The following is an 8,315-nucleotide window of genomic DNA, read 5'->3' as shown; positions in this document are numbered from 1 at the left end:
ACTTATTTTGGCGACCCCCTGACTTTTTCTCTATCACCACTACAAGGTTGACGTTTGTGTGGTTGACGTTTGTTTTGTGCAGCCTCACAGAGCTGCTAGCATGACTGTAAACTCTTGTTATCTTGTAAAATGTGTTTTTGTTATGTTATTAATGTTATATGTGTGTGTTCCAGGTGGCAGAGCTTGAGGCCCAGCTGGGGCACCCTGCTGCTGGTCAGACTGCTAGAGAGGAGCTGAGTCAATCAGTGGAGGAGCTGGAAGCCCTGCTGAGTGCCAAAGATCAGGCAAGACACCAGTTCAGTCCATCCATTACACACTGTCCAAATCCATTTACCATCCTAAAGGGAACCTCAGTGTGAAAAGCCAGCTGATTGCCAGTAATCAACTGGATATGTTTGTTTTCAGTTTGTGAATATAGAGTCTCAATCTCCATCTGAGGTTCATTTATGCTGGAAACATTTGGTAAAACTGTTATTTAGTGAATGTATTAAACCAGGCGAGCTGACAAAGTGACAGTGCTAGTTGGAGTATTTATTCTTTTAATCATCTTTAAAGAGCCAGTGCGTATAATCTGGTGGCATCTAGCAGTGAGGTTGCCGATTGCAACAAACTGAAACTTCTCCAGTGTGCCAACCTGTAGGTGAACTACAATGCACAATGCAAATGGCCCTATCTAGAGCCGGCGTTTGGTTTGTCCGTTTGCGGTATAACAAATCCTGCTATGGTGAAGCCATGACCCGCCCTACTCTGCCTCTGACTGGCTTACCCTGATATTCATACTCTAAACAATCTCACTCCTCATGCCTAACTTAATCAATCAAACCAACAAAGGCAACGAGTAGGGCGGGTCATGCCTTCGCCAAAGCAGGATCGGTAATTTAGCTGCCCGTTCTGCGATATATAGCAGACTCAATCTATGGTATCGAAAACACAGCAATTCTTATTTTCAGGTGATTATACACTAAAGAAAACACACTTGTTTATATTATATTCCATTTATGCCAATAGATCCCCCTGAATGCTACACACCGGCCCTTTTAAGGCTTTGAATGAGATCTTTCTGGTTCAGTAATCTTGTTTTTATCCCAACCAAGAGGCAATTACTAAACAAAATGTTGAGAAGAGAATGTGCTTTGGGGGTTTTACTTATGCCCTTCTAGTGTCTATTTCTATTAAATCCTTAATTTATCTTCACGGCACTATAATTGTTTTTGTGGATTCATTAGTTTGGTCAGACAAAGATCTTTTATAAAATACCACAGCATCACAGGATTGAGACAAGATGCAGATGTCCAGAGCTGCCAACTACATCTCAAGTGAAATCAGGGTTTCTGACTCACTTTTTTAACCGTTTCCAAGCTTGGCTTTAATATGAGTTTTTATGATGCCAAAGTATCATCTTGTGAATATTTTGAGCCAAGTCAATGTCCATTAAATGCATGCTGGGCACACTCAGTCAAAGCCCATTTTCTCTGGATAAATAAAACGGATATCAAAGTGAATTATTTCTTGAAAGCCACTCGCTGCTGTCCTCCAGCCTCATTAACATAACCATGCCTGTGACATGGTTATATTAATGAGTTTTGGCAACAGGAGTCAAACAAGGTCACAGTGGTTTTCATGGGGGCTGAATCACCATCCTCCCTGGAAACATCAAGGTGTCACACAACAAATCACCAACCTGATAAATGACTCTTTTTAGAGCCACATGAAGATTTTTGGTGCAAAAAAATAAGACAAATGTCCCGTGATCTGATAAACGAGGATGGTGGATGTGTTGGGAAAGCGGTGTGAACGGGGTGTTGTGACAGTTCCGAATTACTGTTTTTTCAGGAAATTCACAATCTACAGAGCAAGAAAACAGATGTGGGTGAGCTGGAGAAGGAGAGAGAGGAGGCCATGCAGAGACTCCAGGTAAGATGACAACTGGCTGAGTGTGTTGTTGCCTTCTGTAAAACATCATGTTGCAGTCAACGTCGCTATACTTGTGTTGCTGGGAATCGGCACATACTGTATTTGAAAATTAGCTGTCAAAACTTGAGTGGTATATTTTTCTTTATATCATCCTTGAGGAGAAAAATGTAACTGCTGTGTGTCTTGAGAAGTTCCTAACACTTGAAAGACAGACTTTTAGCAAACCTTTGATTTCCAAGGCTCTTATAAAACATGATGAATAGGACTGGTTGGTGGCACTGCTGCACAAATTGGCTCTCCTCACCTACATTGTCGTTGTTACCTAACATAGTAGAGCTTGTATTATGTCAGGACAGTAGAGACATTCATTTATTTATTTTTTGCCATTGATGCTTGTGATTCGGTTGCTGGGAAGTCACCAGTTCAGTCTTAAAATAATTTTTGTCCTCTACTAGTACACGCTGTTTTACTGATTTCTACTCTGCAGATATTCATAGCAGAAATGTTCATGGTGTATTTTGTCTTTACCATGTTACATTTATTTTTTACATTTTCCCATCATGTTGCGGTCTTAGTCCGTTTGATATCTGTAGTCTTATAGCTTACTTATAGTAAGAAACACAGAAGTATTGCCGAGTGCTGACCGGCTTACATGCTGTTTTCTTTTGTTCTCTAAACCAAACAGAGGCACATAGCTGACTAATGGAAAATCAAAGTGCTGATACTGTACCTATAACGGAGACGGCACAGTTCAGACCTGCAGCAGAGAATCAGTACAGGAGAACTGAGGACTTCAAGGAGAAAACACATAGTATTGAGCCTCCATGCTAATGCAGGAGGTTGTACCTGATGCATATTGCATAGCCTTAATTAGGTCCTTCATCATTTTTAGTAGTGGTGTCAGTTGTGAATTATGTATATTCATATTTGACCTGTTCTGTCCTTGTGGTCATTCCATACTCTATTCATGGATGCTTTTGGCATACAGAATGATCTCACAAAGCACAAAATTGCACATTTAAATTTGTGGTATAAACAGTTTAAAGCAAATACACCTGTTATAACATTCTCATTTAACTTTATTGCAGTCAGCAGCCACACAGGGAGTGAGGAATTTACAGGCATTTAAAGGTGCCATATTTGAAATTGATGGCATTTCAACAGCCTCCACACAGCTCTCAACATGGTGCCAGTGGCTTGCAGCTAAAGGGGCTAACGGTGTCTGTCGGGATGGCATTATCAGCTTTAATGTGAGCAGTGCAGAGCACCGACTGTGAGCTAACCAGTGGGGAACGCTCACATGCTTTTAAATATATAAAGGCATGTACGACTGCCCTGGCGATGTAAACAAAGCAAGGCGAAGCTCGGATAACAATATACATAGAGAGGGAGCGACTTCATTCTCTGCTCAGAAATTTAAATGTACAAAAATACACAAATACTGTACAGAAAGAGTAAAGGCATGTAGACATACACTGAGATACATTGTACTAATTATTATTGCAGATATAAACATTTGTGTAAAATTTCCTAATTTTGAAGTACTTGTGATCCGTCTTGCTTGCCCAACTTTAGCAATGTCAAGCAAATGTTTATTATGGTTAGCCCTCTATCCCCCTTAATAATTGGGACACATTTATGGATAGATATAACAAAAAAAACAGCAGGAAACCGTCTACTTCAGGCTTACTTTTTTTACCAGAGCGATTAACATTACTACTCTGCAAGGTATATTCCACAAACAAATTAATTATAAACATTTAAGAGCACCGGTTGCTTATGTTATGTCACAAAAGTACAAAGAAAGCATACAATTTGGACACCAGCCAATGCAAAAAATATAAAAAAGACAAGAAAACTGTATTTACAGTAAATGTGTCCATAGGATCTGGAGAGACAAAACGGAGACTTGGAGGAACGGGTCCAGAGTGCTGAAAAGACGCTGGCGTCGAACCGGGAGGAGCAGAACCAGGCGGCGGGCGAGGTCCGACGCGTCATTGATGTCCTCGACGTTAAAATCTGTGACCTGAACGACTTGAGACAGAGCCTGGCAAAACTCATCGACAAATAGCCACAGCAGTGGTTGGGCTGCATCTCCACAGTCGGCACTGGTTCCACCCATGTGGCCTTGATTTGTGTTTTACTGGTTTATCAGGAGAGCAACAATCAAAGAAATATGTAAGAAAACGTACTGGTGTTTACCTTCATGGATCTCTGTTTTTAAGATCTGTGCAGGTAAACAGGTATCACAAACTTCTTTAAGGTGTTATGTGCAAAATAAAAAGTCACATTAACACTGCAACCTTGGTATGCTTATCATAAACAGTTGATAGTGTGATCTAACTAGCTCCTACTTGTTTTTCCATATCATAGTTCCCAGCAGCTGCATGTCCTTCAGCCCCTGAAGAGGATGATATGATATTTACAACAGGTTTTTACTCTGTTCACCGTCTGCCATCACTGAACACTCTGAAAGCTTTTGATCAATCTGCTCTGGAAGAACAATGCCCTCTTCCTCTTTTTGAGGCCATAGTAATCCAGTGTATTTTGTCAAAATTTTACCAGGTGGTTTACAATGTAAAATGCTGAGTAGTGGCTGTTAGAAGCTGGTGGTCTTTTCAGTGATGGACTCAATTGTTTATGATAGCATAACTGATGTCTCAAAAGGACTGAAGTAATGAAAAAAGGCCCTTTTTAAAGAGCCACCAAACTAAGCTTGTTATTTTGCAAAAGTAGTCATTTCCAACAACTATCAAAGGATTGTCTACTTGTTAGTCTATTTTGTGTAATGTACCTTTTTATTTAATACAAAGTGGGCAATCCCTTTGTATTAGAATTGTCTCTGACTGAATTAAGAAGCAATAGTAGCAGTAAATCTAAGAAAGAATCAAAAGAAAATGGCCCAGCGTTGTTCTGTTGTCCTGCAGAACTCGAGGTCTCAACCATTCAACCATGAGCACAGACAGTAAAACTGCAGTCCTCTAACAGCAGGACACGCATCAGGACTTCAGATGGTTGTAAAATAAAGTTTTACGAACACTTACCTTTTTACTCATATACTTAACATAAATATTTGATCATAATTCTGGACATTTGGTTCACAGAAAACACAAAGGGGTAGTTTTGCCAAACTTCAGTGAACAAAAGACTAACACATTACATAGTTGGAGGCCCACACATAATAGTCCTGTATGAATAAGCCTTTTAGATATGGATTTTCTCATAATTGTTATTGGTAGATCTCAGAAGTCACTGTGAGAAAGTAACCTAGGAAAAATGAAGACTAGCTATACCTGTAAAATGTCTGCTTTTACACAATAACGACCTTGAGTTCATGTTCATTCGGCACCCTTCATTTGATACTGTGGAGATGCACCCAGTAGGAGTTTGGTCAGTATAAGGACACACTGAGGCAAAAACCCTAATTAAAGTCGGCTCCAATTCACCATCAGCTCCAATTCACCATCAGCAGCCAGCCAGAACATCAACAAACTCAGAGATGCAACAACCTGCTCCCATTCTGCCCTCTGAGGATCTTCATCGTACGACCGTTTTTTGGTCATGTTTTATGAGGACTGCTCTTTTCTCACCACTTTATTCTATTATTCATGTTTATCGATGGGTTACTCACAGTCAGGATGGGAAATCAAAGATGACTACCAGCTGAATTTCTGCTAAATTCAAGCTGCAGGTGGTAGGTTTGTCCCTTCCACCAGGCCACTTTGACAGGTAGATCAGCATTTGAAGGAAAGATCCAGATGTGTCACTGTGGTCTGTGGACAGAGACACTGCTTTTTCCCCCTGTTGAGTTGAACCTGAGATTGCACTTGATTATGTTTGTGCCAAGTTTGATTTTGTTTACATGTGTCGGTGTTCACAAAAGGTTCCAGTTCTACTTCATGTACTTTTTTCTGTGTTACTCAACACTATCATTTACCATAATAGTTATAATAACCCTTGAGAGGCTCAGTGGAGCCGCAGAGCATACAGTAGATCACTATGAGAGCACTGCATGAGCTCTGCAGAAGCCCTGTACCTACCAAGGAATGTGAAGCTGTGCGCGCATGTGTGTGTGCACACAATATTTTGCAGTGTGAAACCGGAGATTGCTAGAGTTCAAAAGCACAACTGCAGTAGTTTAGTTAATAGGTACTTAATTGACTTGCCTGTTGAATTTATATGTGACCTTCTGATGCACAGTAGCTATCGGTCTTTGTTTCTCGCCCCCTGATGAGTTGATTTCTTCATATGACAGTAATAAAGGTTCAAATAATGTGCAATCTTTAGCCGATGATGCAGTAAATCATACTAAAATGTCAAAATGTGATTTAAGCAGGTCATAACAAAATCTGTTATTGTGATAAACTACCATATAATGTACTAGAAACCGTGTATTACCAGCAAATATTACTTTGTATGGGTAGTACCATTTTCAACTGATGGTGTATTTATAACCACAATTTATATTATAGCTTAAATTAATTTTTCTGTCTTACAAGATAATGCAGAAAACTATCACCGCTACAGTCCAACACAGTAATGACAGTTAATGTTGCTATTGATCACATTAATCATAAATTAAGATTGACGTTTCATCATTCTGACAAGTTACTACACTAACTGGGAGTTCTGACCAGCTGCTACATGCAAGCATCACTGAATTAGCAATAACGTTTCCAGCATAGATGCCTGTTCATGGTTAATATAATTAGTTTGTAAGTGATGAGACCTCTGCAAAGCCTGTACCCATCCATTTTAACAGGGGTTTTTTCACAACTGTTTGTTTTTTTGGCTTCACCAGATTATGACAGATTGCTACTAGCCTTTTATCGAGCATGAAGAAAATGTGAAGGCCATCGGCTCCTTAGCACAAGCGCCTCACAGTTGTCAGAAACACTTTGCTTCACAACAGCCTTATTCCAGTGTATCATTAATGCACAAGTGTAAATACAGAGTGGTTCCTGTATACACAGAAAAGAGACAGTCCTCTTAGGCCCAATTTCCCCCCTAGTGTCTGACCTCAATTGAGAGGCTGTGGGGACAACAGCGAGGACTCCTCTCTGGATCAATTAAGTATTGTTATTGTTCTTAAAAGGGTGTAACGCCACGTGTAAGTGTTTAAGGTACACAATACGATCAGATGTCTTGTAATTTTTAATAGAACGTGAATTTGATCTTCAGTATTATGTATTTACAACAGGTTTGAGGAGAAATCCACCTTTGAGACTATTTAGGGACCTGTTGGTGATGTACATATTCTGTTTATTGCCGTTATTTGAAACAATATGTAGCAACAGGTCCCTAAATAGTCTAAAAATTAAGGTGGATTTTGACTGTGGGTGGATTCCTCCTTAATTACACTAGAATAAGGCCTTTCTAAAAACATGTTGCAAGCTACAGTTATGAGAGAATGCAGTAACAAAGATGCACCACTGTCATGCGAAAGCCACAACTGGAATAAACAACTTCATGATGCTGAAGTTCATCTCCGATTTTTTTTTTTTATTTGAACAGCTCATTTTTGAAAACATTTGGCCTTTTGGTTACTCAAAATACCTCATTTAGTCGTTAGTTTCATTGAAATATGGTAAATTGAGAGGAAAACTGGACTGGTGTTGGTCAGTTCAAGGCGGCTATTGTGTCGATTCACAAGAGTAACTGAATTAGAGAGCAGGTGTTTGTATGGTTTTTGACATTGTGAAATAAGTTTCTTATATTTGTATAGAACTGTTTAACATTAAAACTCAGTCATGCAATGTCACGGCTGTGGTCTGTATGATGGGAGGGCAAGAAACTCAGTGTTTTGTCTTATTCAGCATTCTTAGTTTGCATCCTACACAGTTTAATATATTTCCTTAAATTATATTTCAGTTGCCAGGAGGTGGCAGGTATGATACTGAATCTCTATAAGCTGATTAAGGGCAGGTGATGAAAATTCTGTGATAAACATTTGTTGGCACATACGGTACCTTTTTCATTCAGATTTTTGCTACTAGAAATATGTTTGAACTGCATCGTTAACGATGCAGCCTGTCGCGTGATATTGTTGGTGCCGCCAATATAGGCTGAGACAACCAGCATGTGCCAATGTGTGCCAAATTCTAATGAAAGTGGAGACCACTCCCAATCGGCAATGTGCCAGTCATGTTTTGGAGAGCAAGATGCAAGTTAACTGAATTACCTAGATAACTCAGTGAACAGGCTTCTGACATAAATTGCATGCCAAATTCTTCTCATTAATATCTTTTGCAAACTAACTAGAGTTTATTGCACCAGTTTCATTTGGTTTGGTTACTTTTTCCTCGCAGAAAATGACCTGCACAGCCTCAATCATGTATTGCACACATTAATTCAAGTTAAACCAAGAATTCACCATTTCCTCCCGCCACTGAATAATACAA

At 39.6% G+C, this 8,315-nt stretch overlaps 1 pseudogene; it reads left to right on the top strand.

Moving 5' to 3' along the window:
- Positions 1-7,394, top strand: part of LOC137890697 (homer protein homolog 3-like) — a 36,343-nt pseudogene extending 28,949 nt beyond the window's left edge.
- The last annotated feature ends 921 nt before the right edge of the window (positions 7,395-8,315 follow it).

The sequence above is a fragment of the Cebidichthys violaceus genome, unplaced genomic scaffold (genome assembly GCF_023349555.1).
Source record: "Cebidichthys violaceus isolate CVI_PGR_0920_01 unplaced genomic scaffold, fCebVio1.0.p SCAF_68, whole genome shotgun sequence".
NCBI classification, from domain to species: domain Eukaryota; kingdom Metazoa; phylum Chordata; class Actinopteri; order Perciformes; family Stichaeidae; genus Cebidichthys; species Cebidichthys violaceus.
Note: the sequence above shows the minus strand (reverse complement) of the source record. Positions and strands in the feature narration are given on the sequence as shown.